This window comes from Anser brachyrhynchus (genome assembly GCF_964034855.1).
Source record: "Anser brachyrhynchus genome assembly, chromosome: 12".
NCBI classification, from domain to species: Eukaryota; Metazoa; Chordata; class Aves; order Anseriformes; family Anatidae; genus Anser; species Anser brachyrhynchus.
The window spans coordinates 2,034,576-2,046,600 of NC_137707.1; the positions used below are offsets into that span (position 1 = coordinate 2,034,576).

Consider the following 12,025-nt stretch of genomic DNA (forward strand, 5'->3'; position numbering starts at 1 on the left):
CGTAAATTAAGGTTTTGTGCCCCAAAACTGTGGCTGAAGCATCCCCGCAGCAGGGCTCGGGGAACCCATCCCCACTGGCAGTGGCCCTGGTGTCCCACTGTGCCCGCAGGGCCAGCACTGGCTGCATTCCTCTGACTGTTTCCTCTTATTTTTGTATTTATATTTGTATTTGTATTTATATTTGTATTTGTATTTATATTCATATTTACATTTATATTATTTGTATATGCTCAGCCTGCTCCTCTGCCTGTCTCTCAGCTGGGCCCAGGCTCCTCTTTAGGTTTTAATGCTTCAGCTCCTGGAAGAGGAGGTGGGAAGCGACAAGTCGGGGGCAAAGGAAGTTTGTATTTCCAAAATAAATAAATAAAAAGTGACATTTCTTAAAAGACACCTGGCTACTGGGGAGCAGGCTCCCCACCTGCTGTTGTGTGTGCTGCCAGCGTGGGCTTTTGCTACGCGTGGTAGAGATGTGGCCATCACGGCACAGAGCAGCTCTTTATCACGAGAGCATCCATCCTACCACCCCTGCATCGTCCCGGTGGCCCGTGTGGCTGCCAATTCCGGCAGCCCCTTTCCCGGAGAAAAGAGCCGTGAGTCCCAGCAGCAGGCTGCAGGCTCTGATCTCAGCCAGGACACCACGAGGGGACCGCAGCGTGAGGACCGACCGAGGTGGCCACCACGTCCCCAGCAGCTCCTTGGGGCTCACCTGCCCCGCTCCAGGAAACGGCGGCGAGGGAGCAAACGGTTGTGTGAACCAACCCCCCCCCCCAAAAAAAAAAACAAAAAGGAAAAAACAACCTCCCACAAAAGCTGCTGAGACAAAGCAGGAAGAGAGGGCTGAAACCGCAGCGCTGCCTCTGCAGAACCCCGCTGCGGCTCCAGCCTTGGGCCAGCGGGGCAGGGAAGGAAAATCTCGTGCCCTGCAGCGGGAGAGGAGGACGGAGCCGCTCGGGGCTCTTGGGCAGCCCCGGGTTCAGCTCTTGGCTCGGCGTCTCCCCTGCGTGACCTTGGGGGAGTCATTTAATCGCGGTGACTCAGCTCTCCATCTGCACATCAGCCCGATAACGCTCCCCCTCGCCTATCTGCCGCTTGTATCGTCTGGTCAGATTATCGAGGCAGGAACTGTTCTTGCCATTTCTACGGACGCTGCCCGGCACCGCCAAGCCCTGATAGGGCTGGGAGGTGCGTGGGGCTCGGCGCAGGGGGTCCTGGTTAGGGTGGGGGGTCCTGGTTGGGGTTCGCTCCCCGGTGGGCAAGCGGCAAGCCCAGAATAGGGGGGCTGCTACCTGGGGGGTATCGGGGTCAGAGGTGCTGTGCTTCCTGCAGCCACAGCTCCGAGCAGATGGAGGTGGGCGTAGGAACAGGTGGAAAGAGAAACTGCAAACCCAAATGGGTTGCATCCTCAGGGAAAAGCCATGAGGCAGGGAAGGGGGACGCAAAGAGCCCGTGTGTGCCATGCATGTGCACTTCACCGCCGCATAAAGGGCGTCCATCCCATCCGCGCGGCTCAGGCAGCTGCCTCTGACGGCCAGGCTTTGGCTGGGGCTGTGAAAAATCCCTTCCTCTTGTGAACTGGCCCCTCCTCAAAGCCGGGGCTGTTTAAACTTTCTGTCTCTTGTGGCCGGGCTGCAGTGGGGCCGCGTGGCCAGAAAAGCTGCTGGGGAGGTCACAGCCTCGGGGGCTGAGCCCCGGCATCACCGCAAGCAGGGGTTGGGGGGGGGCCGTGGCATCCCCCGAGCCCGTCGGGGATGAGGAGCCGAGCGCCTGGCTCCCAAAAATAGCATCGGATCCTGCGCCGTCAGCTGGCCGTACCTTGGCACCCCTCCGCCGCTCCGCTACTGCCGGGACTCACTTCCACCTCCCATGAAATATGAATTTCTTGGCTGCAAAGGAAAGAGAGAACTATGTCAGGAATCTGTGTTTGGCTTGGCTGCCGGCACCGTGGCTCCGAGCGCCTGGGCTGGGCTCTGGCAGGCGGCTGTGAAAAGGAGGGGTTCCCTCCCCAAAAACGCCCTGCCACGGCCACACCGAGCTGGGTGCCCGCAGAGCCAGAAAACCAAAGTGGGGACGGAAAACCAAAGGCGTCTGCTTCCCCCTCTCCTGCATCCCACCCCATCCCCTGCATCCCAGCCTGTAGGGTCCTCGCCCACATTCCTACTTGGGAATGGGGGAAAAGAGCACTTTTAGGAAGCTCAGGGGGGTTTCAGGGGTTGTTATCTCCCTGCCAGCCCCTGGTCCAGCCCGGAGCTCAGGAGCTCTGCAGCAAAGCGCTGGGTGATGCTCACAGCGCCCCAGGAGTGTGCCTGCTGCTTGGCCAAAGCCAGCAGCAGCTCATCCCTCGGATATTAACCTGCCAATTAAAGAGGAAATCACAAGGCAGCTCCTGCACGGCGCAGCAGGTGGGAGCATCTCCTCGGGAGGGACACGATGGGTCCCTCGTCCCTGCTTGTCCCCAGGGAGGGAGACTGGGGCTGGGGACCGGGGTCGGCACCGTGCTGGGGAGCGAAGGAGAAGGTTTGGTGACAGACGTGCATTTTCTGAGAAAGGCTGGGGTGTCCCTTGAGGAGGAGCCGCGGGATGCTCACAGCGTGGGGGGGCTGAGCACTGGTGCAGAGGCTTGAAAAGGACGTGGAGGGGCTGGAAGCGATGCTGGTGAGCACACACACATGGATGGTTTGGTCTGGCTCTGTCAGGGCGAGGAGCACCGCAAGAGGCTGTTTCCAGCAGATTTTTTTTTTTTTTCTGGCCAGATGAGGAGTTGGAAGGTTATTTATAAAGTTAGCTTCTTGCTCACGATGGTCAAAAATTGATTTTCTGGATCCGAACAGCTTTGAATTTCCAAGCTGGTGAGAGTCCAGCTTTCAATCTGGATCCAGATTTTGCGGAGCCCTACTCCTTCCTCGGCCTGCTGTAACGCAGGCTAGTTTCAACCCAGCTGCGGGCATGTCCCTGCGCCGAGCCGAGCCGCTGCCCGGGCACCCTGCGGGATGTAGGGGTGCTGCATGCCAGGGTGTCGGCGCCGTGCCCAGGCTCCCTCCCAAATATCCACGCCGCCCGAGCTGGAGGCGCTGGCAGGTCTGGAAAACGCCCCCCAGGGCACCTTGGAGGCGTCCCACGCACGGAGAGGGTGGTGGAACGAGAGGAGGCGGGGGAAAGGGCTCAGCCCTGGCTGGAGGTCACCCCAGCACGCTGCCAGCGTAAGAAGGGATGGGTGGATCGAGGCAACCCAGCAAAGCAAATCCCGTAACGCCCGACCCAGCACCCACGGGAGCCCGGAGCTGGGTGTAAACCAGCTGCAGTCACTCACAAGCTGGTCCCATCCCACGGCTCAGCCAGCAGCTGCTGAGCCCTTCCCAAAGGCAATAGGAAGGCTGATGGTAAATAAATGGTTCGGGTCTGTTTTGGTATGGGCAAGCAGAGCCCTCCAAAGGGCCTGATCTCCTCGAGAATCCCATGGAGGAGGCACCCGAGCACCTCCTCTCGCCCTGCTCGCCAGCCCCCAGGACTGCGTGGGTTTGATCTCCTCCGGGGATCAGCAGAGGGGTTGGGACTGACAGCAGCATCTTTGTGGGGCTGTAATAAAGAATGACTATTTTGACATTTATTTAAGAAATATTAATCTTTCATTTTCCTTCTAAATGCTCCTGTTTGCTAAGGAACTATCTGTTACCTAAGTGCTCCGATAAATCTTCTAAGGTAAAATTACATGTTAGATGCTGCCAGAAGGGTACATTTAAGAATGCTTCCCAAATTATCAGCTGCATTAATCTTAATTACTTCGGTAAAAGTAGAGTCTGGCATTAGGGTGAACTAAATTGAACGGGTGTTTGTTTGTCTTTATCATATCACATATTTGAGATCATTTAACAGGACGCAGATAAGAGGCGCGGGGCAGCGCGGGGCAGGGCAGCTGCCTGCTGAAACCGATGGCTCCGGGTGACAAAGAGCAGCCAGGAGGGGACCGCGGGAGCTCTGGGTCCCCGCCGCAGCAGGACCTGTCTGGGGCAGGGCAGAGGAGCAGGGAAAAAGAGATTGAATACAAATTAACTCTGCTTGGAGTGATTAAGGAAGATCAGGAGGGTCAAAGCAGGCTGGTGCCCTGCAGGGCACGGTGTGGGGGCTGCCGGAGAGCACCGGGGCGCGGGGTTGTTTCTGCCTAAATCCATCTCGTTTGGATGGGACCAGGCTCTTGCTTAGCACATTGCTAAGTACTCTGAGGCACAGACACGGAACTAAGCGCAGGATTAAGCGCCCTCGTTAGCCAGGGCCTTGGAGAGGTATCGAGTGCTGTGGCTGCGCAATCGCTGCATCTCCCCAGGTCTGCGTGACCCGGGCAGATTCGCTATCAGTGCAGAGTGAGCTTGCATAAGCCAAAAGGCGCTGGGGAGGATTTTCCTCTCCCTTTTTTTTTTTTTTTTAATATTTTACAAGACCTTCTCCATCCACACCCCTGTGTAAATCATGACGAGCGCGCAGCTGCTTAAGGGGAGCCGTGGGGGGGAAGGTGGTGAGAGGTGACGGCGCGTGCTCGCGGAGGTGCTGGTGGGGGACCAGGTTTTGGAGAGCCTCGCTGCAGCACCTGGGTGCCCCCAACCTTCGTGGGACAGGGAATGAGGCCGATGTCACCGGGCATGAGCTGGGCTATCGGCGCGGCACGCCGGCTGCATCCCCTGTCCTGCTTTCCCGAGCTAGGGCCCTGCTCTGCACTTCCCGCCCAGCCTGTCGTGACCCAAAAAAGGGGAAAAAAAAGAAAAAAGAAAAAAAGAAAAGGCAATGACACCATTCCCAGGCCAATATCACGTTTCCTTCCTCCCAGCAGAGCCTGGGTCTGCTCCAAGCTGCCTTCCCCTCCGCTCCTGCTCACAGCCCTGGTCAAACAGGGACAGGAAACCCGAGAGCAGATGAGAACATCACTGTTATTTTCACCCAAGCCTCATTTATCTCTTTGTCCTTTTGGCATCCTTTTTGTCCCCTTCGCTCCGCGGCACGTCTGCCGCAGCGGCTGTGCTGGGACGGGGGGGCCACGGCCACGGTGCCAGCGTCACCCTGTGTCCCCTCCTGCTGTGCCCCAGCCTCTGCAGTGCCAACAGTGCCCCTCTTTGTGCCGGTCCCTTTCTCACCAACGCCCACATGCGATGAATGTGGCGCTGGCACGCACCTGGGTGCACCCGATGAGCTAAAATCAAGCCCCCAAAACTCTCCAAAACCCAGCCAAGCTGCCCTACATCCATCGGCGTGTTCCTGCAGCACCAGCAGCGCCAGCTCTTCCAGCCCCTCGCCATCGGCATCGTCGCGCCTGAGCCGTGCTGGAGCCAGGTTCGCCGCGGGAGCGGGCGAGCTCCGATGGAGCAGAGATCGGAATCTGCCCCGCGCTCACCCGGCCTGCTCTGCCTTTGCATAGACACACACACACACACATCCATTGCTCCGAGGGAAATTAATTGGCTCGTGGCGATTAGCGCAGCCACAGACTTCAAATGAGGTGGGTGCCGTCACCGAGCGCCTGGTTCAGCCCTCGCTGGCTGCTGCGGCTCCTCAGGTGCTGGAAGTCCCCTTTCCATGGGCGATCGGCTGGGGACAGCACTGGTCCCACCCTTCCCACGTCTGTTCTGCTGTCCTGTGCAGGACCGGTGACATCAGGTGGCGGTGGCCACCCCGGCTGCGTCCCCCCCGGCAGGGTCGCTCCCGTCCGGCCCGAACTCGTTACTGCAGGATCTGCTAGGAGGAGACTTCGGCTAGATTTGGGGAGCTTTTAAGCTGTCAACTTTCCTATAATTGTTAGCAATGTTTCAAATAAGCTCTCCTCTGAAATTTTGCATCGGAAAGACAAGATTAATGAGCGTTTCCTTTGGGGATTTATTGCGCTGTTAATTATTCTCTTCCAGAAATTTGGTTCAGAATATTATCAGCTTTTTTTTTTTTTTTTCAATTAAAAGTGATAATAATTTGCCCCGTATGAAAGAAAAGTGGATTTTAAATATATACATATATATATATAACCCCTTCCTGATTAAGTCTAATAGCCGAGCGAGCGAGCTGAAGGCGGCGGGGGCGCGCTGCAGTGCGCACCCGAGCCCTGCAGAGGGAAGCAGAAGCCGGCCGCAAACTGCAGCGGGGCCCCGGGGCTGCTCCGAGGGGCCGGGAGCGGTGCTGAGACCCGGCCCGGGCCTCCGGTGCGAATTCGGTGCGAATTCGGTGTGAGTTCGGTGCGACTTCCAGGCACCGAGCTCGCCAGGAGGTGGCCGGTGGGAGGTGAATGCCGGTGGGGAGCGTGCAGCGGGAGATGCCTGCGGAGCTGGTGCTTTGCAAACAGTGCTTGATCACCAAAAAGCCAGGCTTTCACCCCAAAAAAGCCCTTTTGCACCGGGAAGGTTGTGGGGCTCGCACCGGGACAGCCCTGGAGAAGGGGCTGAGGTCTCCGAAGCGCAGCCTGGGCCGGGTTCGCACGCTGCTTGCGCTCCCCAGCAGACATTCCTCGTGTGTCTCCCAAATGCAAAACATTCAGAAAATGCTCCGAATACAAATGCTTGCTTGGTGGGGGACAGATCCGATTACACCCAGGGCACAGGGGGGGAGCAGGCCCACGCATGGCTTTGCTGGAAAACACCCTGCAGACCGAACGAGAGCCCCAGACCACGTCCACTGCAAGGTTTGCTTTAACCCCAGACTGTCCCTGCTGAAGTCGCGCAGAAAAATAGAAAGCAAACGAGATGCTGAGCTAAACGCAAAGCTGGCTGAAATGCAAAGCTGGCTGGAGATGCCGCATCCTGGCACGTAGCTCACAGGGATGGGCACTTCGGGCAGACCCCCGGTGGAGCACCCATGGGTGCGCTCCCACGCGCTCCCCTGGGGATGATGGAGACGTGCTTTGGAATCCACCAGAGTGAAAGCCCCTCAGCTGGGCCCTGGGTGCAGCAGCCTGCATCGTGTGCCCAGACACCCAGGTAAGAGGCACATCGCGGCTCAGGTGTGCCCTGAGTCTCAGGAGGGCAGGAGCTGCGCTCCTGGAAGGGAGCAGGGCTGCACCGCCCTCTCGCCGTGCTCCGTCCCTCTGCCCACCCACGCTCGCCCGGCACACGGGGACCTCAAACAGCCACAAACGCACACACGCTCCCCGTCCCCACGCCCCACGGCAGCTCACGCCCACACCCGCCCGTGCCACACCGCGGTGTCACGCTGTCACCGGCGCAGCGGCGGGGACGACCCCCAGCACGCGCCTCGCCTTACCCACGTGCTGGCGCCGTCCCTGCGCTCCTGCCAAACCCCGAGCGGTTTTTGCTGACCCGATAAGCCCGGAACAGAAAGCCCCACTGCGCGCACTGCATACCGAAAGCCTCCTGCTCGGGAAGCTGCTATCGGCGCTGCCGGGAAAGGCGAAGCAGGGCTGTGGGGCAGGGCAGAGCACTACCGGAGAGGCCGGTGCCTGTCCCCACGCCCTGATGCTGCCCCGTCGGAGCCCCCCTCGGCTGCCCGGACCTGCAGCTGCGGCGCAGACCCCGAGACAAAACCCACGCACGCAGCCGTCCCCATCCCCGTCCCCGCCAGCCTCCAGCGCTCGCGGCGAGCCGAGGGTTTTAACGCGGCTTCTGCCTGCCTGCTTAATTTACTGCCTATTTACTCCTTTTCTTAACCGATGTCCTCTGGAAAAACCGAATGCGACCAGGTCCGCACTGCCCAGCCCCTTGATTTATGTCTGCTCCAGAACATTTCCCCATTGTTCGGCCAACGGTGTGCGTCAGCGCCTTGCAATCCTCCGCGCGGCGAAGGAGAAGCAGATGGCTCCTGGCCTGGGGGAAGGGGAGCGCCTGCGCAAGGCAGCAGTGGCCGGGCAGCAGGGGGGGTGGGGGAGGGCTTTTTGGGGTGTCCCCTTCCCAAATCCGGGTGGATGGAGGTGCTGGGGGGGGGCTCCAAGCTCCCACCTGCCCCCTTCGGGCTGGAGCAACCGCATCGGCGCAGGGAGTTGCACCTGATGGAGGGCACGAAGCAGGATGGGTGCCGTGGCAATTCGTTGTCTTTTGGTGGAGAAAATCCATTTTGGCTTCCTCCACATTACCTCCAGCATGTCGCACGATATTTCTGCAGGACAGGAGCAAATCCACCTTCAGGCAGGAGGATTCCCTTTCCTCTCGCATTTGGGGCTTTGCAGCAAACAGCACGCCCCGGAGGACGGAGCCTGGACTGAGACACCGGGGGGACAAAATACGCCGCTACCAATTTTTGCAGCTCAGCGCGGTGACAGCACTGACGGCGCAAACGCTGCGTGCCACGAGCTGCCGAGGTCTCTGCCGGGCTCCCAGCGCACCACGGCACGATGCTGCCTCCACACCTGAGCTGCAAAACGCATCGGTGGAGCAGTGCCGAGCTTTCAGCCTGCACCGGGGCATCGGTGAGATGCCAGCGTCGCATTTTGGGCAGCACGGCCCCCCTCCCCGAAACGCGAGCTGCCTGGCACCCACCGAGCCCCCTCCCACCTGCCTGCCCCGTCTCGCGGCGGACGCCGAGGCTGAGAAATGCCCTCTGTTCTCCCCGGGAGCAGAAAAGGCTCGGGGGCCAAAAAAAACGCGCGGAGCTATAAAAAGGCTGATGAACAGAGGAGCATTCATGGCGCACTTCAATCGGCTGCTTCGTAAAGATGCTGCGAACGCTCGGGAGCTTTACAGGAGCCGTCAGCCCCAGCTGGGGAGCAGCAGGACGGCAGCGCCCGGCCGCCTCTGCCCGCACCAGGGGCTGGGACGGGCTCGGGGAGGGTTTGGGGGCTGGCATTAAAGCCCTGACGCCTGCACGGAAGGACCCAAGGCAGACGTGCTCTGCCACGGTGCTTCGTGAGGTTTCCTCCCCTTTTTCCAGGTGAGACCAAGGTATTGATGCGGTCATCTCATGCCCACGTATCTCCAAATCGGTGCCTGGCAGCGCAATGAAAGCAGAGAGGATCTGCACGTCCTGCCCCATAAAATGCCCAAGTTGGGCTGCTCGGACCGGGCTTATTGACATGAGCCCTGCACAAGCACAGAACTTCAGGGGGCGACCCACAAAAAGTATTCTGCCAAAGCGGGGCACCCGCAGCCCCCCCTCAGGTGGCACATGGGGAGGGGGCACAGCACCGGAGGTCCTTGTGGCTCTCATACCCTCGCCCAAAGCTCAGGAAACAGGTCCTGCCCTCTGACAAAGCCAAGGCATTGCGGGATGCTGCAGCGAGCCCACCATCATCGAGGCGACGGGAGGCACACATTTTGGTCCCAAAAGCTTTTCTAAAGCCCCTGTGCCCCCAGCGCAGCAGGAGAGGACAGAAAACACGAAATAGCAAGGTGGGAAAACTTGCTGAGTCCCCATGCATTTCTTCTGCTTTTTTTTTTCCCCCCTTAATTTCCTTTTCTTTTTAAGCAGGCACCATCCGTGTGCAAGCGTGGCTGAATAATGCCAATATTCATCGGCGGGACAAGCCCAGGCTCTGTTTGCTTGGGAGGCAGGTTTTCTCCAGAGAACCGCCGAGCGACAAAATCCCCTTCCTCACACTTGTGTATTTTTCTTTCATCAGCTGAGAAATTAGCGCGGGGGATCGCGGAGGGCTGGAGAAAGGCATCGTGCAAATATTTTCCTTTTGCTGGAGGTGAAAAAGCTGCGGGTACAGCGCCGTGCTGCACGGGGGGACAGCGTCCCTCCTCCACATGTGCTCGCAAGATGCGAAGCGAGGACGGGGAATTTCCCTTCTGCTTCGGGGCATCACTTTCAGGCCGAGCAGGAAGATGTGTAAAGCACATCGGCTAAGGAAGAGCAGGTCTGAGGGAAGGATGCTGTTGCCCTTCCTGCAGAGAAAACACAGATGCAGCTGCTCCGGGGGCTGAATCACAACATGGAGGTGATGCTGCAAACAAAAGGGAGCTGAAAAGCACAGAAATAGCCCCAAAATAGGGCCTCAACCCAAGCACGGTGGCTCACTGTCCCCCACTAAAGCTCATGCACCTGCATCGCCTGCAGGGAGCTGAAAGGCGCTGGGAAGGAGACGGGGATGGCTCCGAGCATCCTTCGGGTTGGCCAGTCCTGCTGCAGAACTGGGGGGAACTGGGGAAACTGGGGCCAGCACCCTGAGCCCGGGGCACGTTGCGGTATCAGGGAGCGGGCTCCAAGCTTTCCAGCCCGTCTCAGCGCTTTCCTCGTCTTCAGCCTCTGGAGGATTAACGAAAAAGAACAAAACGAACCCAACCCTCGGGGAGTCTGGATAAAGGAAAAAATGTGTATTTGTACATCCTGGCTGGAAAACTGAATTCTTCCAAAGAGTGACAATTTTTCACACACACACACAAAAAAAAAAACATAAATAAATCCCACTTCTGAAAAAAGGGAGAATTCCCCTCATTAGGGGTTGTCTCCAGCTTTCCAGCAGCGGGAAGGGGCAGGAGCAGGGTCAGCGCCCCCGGCTCCCGGAGCAGGCTCATCCCACAATCGTTTTCCTTCCCGGCACAAACCACCGCAGACAATACCTAATGCCACGGCCACCGGAAACTATTCGTTTCCCTCCGCTATTTAGCAAGGACCGACGCGGTGCTGCTGCAGCCTTAGCGCAGCCCGCAGAGCCGTGCAGTGAATTCACAGGCCGGCTGCATTTTTCCTTCACCTGGGGATTCAATCCGGGTGGGAGCACGCGGGAGCCGGTTGCAGGAGGACGTGCAAGGGTTTTGTGCGTGCACCGGGACGAGGATGGGGCACAAACACTCTTCATCCTTTCTTTTTCCTTGGGGTCACGTGCACCCTCCAAAAAGCATCACGAATGCGGAGGTGAAGGGGGGGATCTTGTGAAAGCCGCCACGGGGCTGCGGAGCAAATAAACGCATGCACCTCTTGCCGCCGCGCTCTTTTTTTTCCTCCCCTTTCCAACAAAACGGTGCGAGTAATAATTTTCGCACATGGTGCCGGGCGCGAGAGCTGCCGTCAAGTGGCTGTTTATTTCATTACCAGCCGCCGGCTGCTATCGGGTTCGGGGAGAGGGGGTGTTGGAGCGGGGCCCCCGCGCCCCGTGGGGTATCGCTTTACCCCGCCGCTTCCTGCCCAGGTGAACCCACACAAACCCGCCTGTGTGATGGAAAAACGTTCGGCACCCCAGACACGTCTCCCCCGAAAACACAGCCTGCGATTCAGCTTCCCTCCCCCGGCCTTCCAAGGCGCCCTCCCTTTAACACAGAAAGTGGCATTTATCTCAGGGATTCCTCAAACCCGCAGTCCAAGAAGAAAAAAAACAACAACAACAACAAAAAAAAAGAATTAAATATCCGTCTGCGCGGCCGTCTGCGCGGCCGTCTGTGTGTCTGTCTCCACCCGCACCCAAACGGGGCTTTTCCAGGGGTTTGGGTGGCCCAGGCTGGGAGCAGCCAAAGCCGAGACGTGTTTTTAGCCTGGATTCCCCCAAAAGGGAGCGTGGGTGCAGGGGCTGGCTCGCGGGGTGGTGGCGGAGGAATGCTGGAAGTGGCAGAGAGGTGTCACCAAAGGGAAACCAGCAGCGGCCAGCCCCAGCCTGCCCCGTATGTAGTAGGGTAAAAAAAAACAAACCCTCCTGCACGAGTGACCCTACAATAACAAGTGGGGATTGACGAGAAGAAAGGGGTTTGTGGTGCTGAGTCCCCCAAAACTGAGCCGAGGCACAGCGGGAGGACAACTCCCTCGCGCCCGCGTCCGTCCCAGCGTCCTGACACCCAGCCTCCTTCCGCTGGCCACCCTTTAATCTTCCCCGCCGCGGGTTTCTAAACTGGGAATTGCAGGAGTCAACCAGAGCAGGACTTGTGCGTGTTTTTTTTAAAGCTGCTTCTCAAAAATGCGTTACAAGGACAGCAAAACCCGCTGCCTGCCTCCGTGCCATCCGCAGGCACGGCGGGGTCTGCAGGGGGCGCGGAGGACTCTGCCCGTGGTGCCAAACCCAGGAGAGCCGGGGGGGTTGCTCGTCCCTTTTATCCTATGCCAGGCTTTAGACGGTCAAATCCAAAAATCCCTGGAAGGCAGGGCTTGGCACGGTGGGAGCCCAGATGCTGCCTCTGCC

The 12,025-nt window shown here is 58.8% G+C and overlaps 1 protein-coding gene across 10 annotated transcripts in view; it reads right to left on the reverse strand.

Annotated features, from left to right (window-relative positions):
• The window catches only part of ZNF469 (zinc finger protein 469), a 201,070-nt gene that overhangs the window by 16,185 nt on the left and 172,860 nt on the right, over positions 1–12,025 (reverse strand). For 9 of the 10 annotated variants that reach the window (XM_080552048.1, XM_080552051.1, XM_080552053.1 and 6 more), the window contains one exon: positions 1,813–1,883. The gene's annotated coding sequence lies outside the window, so the exon portion shown is untranslated. Of the gene's footprint in view, positions 1–1,812; positions 1,884–2,350; positions 2,506–12,025 lie in introns of those variants that run through there. The other variant, XM_080552049.1, reaches the window with a different exon arrangement.